The following is a 1,415-nucleotide window of genomic DNA, read 5'->3' on the forward strand; positions in this document are numbered from 1 at the left end:
ATGTTCTCCCACAGGAAATTCCAATTATCTCCTCTATGCAATAAGTCTCTTATTCCTCCTCTCTATCATCAAATACATCAATTAAAACTTCTCTAAATTTCTGATTGTTTGCTAGATTTTTAACTCTTTAGCATTCAAATTCCTTTCTCAAATGTAATTCTTATTTATTCCCATTGTTTGGAACTAATCTGACATTGTCTCATAGCTTTGACAGTTCTCTTCCACCTCCTTTCTTTCAACCATTCCAAGACTGTCTCTCTTGCATTTATGGCTCTGTCTGTCTCACTGTTCCATCATTGCATCTCCTTCAATCAGGCTGGAACCTTGTACCAGTCACAGACTAGTTCCATAGCTCTCAGCAAGTCATCTCATAGGAATTTCCAGTCGTCTTCTCTGCTATTACTCTCTAACTCCTCCCTCTCTATCATCAAATACATCAATGAGTACTTCTCTAAATTTCTGACTCTTTGCTAGATTTTTAACTCTTTAGCATTCAAATTCCTTTGTCAAATGTAATTCTTATTTATTCCCATTGTTTGGAATTAATCATGCATTATCTCATAGCTTTGAAATTTTGATGATGTGATTCTATATTTCTGGAATGACATTACAGGTTAGGAGTGAGAAGCCAGATCTGGCTAGTTCGAATATAAAACAGACACAATATTTTGGCTGGATGTAGTTGAATCAAACATTTAACGTTCAGATTACGCTGTCAAAAGTAATGCTTATTTATTCACATTGTTCTGAATTAATTATTCATTATTTAATAGCCTTGTGATTTTGGTGATGTGATTGCTCAGTTTTGGAATGATATTGTTGGTTAGATATGAGATCAGTTCTGTCTGGTTTGAACATAAAGCAATATTTTAATTGGATATAGCCAGTTTAAATGCTAAAGGATTTAAATTCCAGGTATGTGGATACATGACAAGATAGGTTTGTCCTATGGATTTATGAAACTTTGTCATATGGAACTGAGTCAAACTGTTATTACCTCCGCCTTAGCGAAGGTGGAGGTATTGTTTCAGTCATGTTTGTTTGATTGTTTGTCCATGGATAAGATATCTCAAGAACTGCTGAATGAATTTGAATGAAACTTTCAGGGATGTTTGGCCTTGTGACTCACATGAAGTGATTAGATTTTGGGATGGATTGATCCAGTATCGGACAAGGATTCTGGATTATTTTTCCAGTTTTTTTACTTAATTTTTGAGAGCGGTCAGGTTCATTTTTAGTATTCCTGTTTGTGAGAGCAGTCAAGTTTATTTCAGATATTCTCATTTTAAAAATCATCTCTGGCTAATCGTTGAGAGGACTTTGGTATTGCCTTGGTGGAGGTTTGTGCTCTCTGAATGCACTTGTTTGTTTTTGTGTCTTTATTCATAACAAAATCAATTTTAACATAACTTTAT

At 34.4% G+C, this 1,415-nt stretch overlaps 1 protein-coding gene across 1 annotated transcript in view; it reads left to right on the forward strand.

The window, feature by feature from the left end:
* Nucleotides 1-1,415, forward strand: part of LOC106881904 (potassium voltage-gated channel unc-103) — a 71,702-nt gene that overhangs the window by 16,585 nt on the left and 53,702 nt on the right. The gene's annotated exons all lie outside the window — the stretch shown is intronic.

This window comes from Octopus bimaculoides, chromosome 27 (genome assembly GCF_001194135.2).
Source record: "Octopus bimaculoides isolate UCB-OBI-ISO-001 chromosome 27, ASM119413v2, whole genome shotgun sequence".
Classification (NCBI taxonomy): Eukaryota; Metazoa; Mollusca; class Cephalopoda; order Octopoda; family Octopodidae; genus Octopus; species Octopus bimaculoides.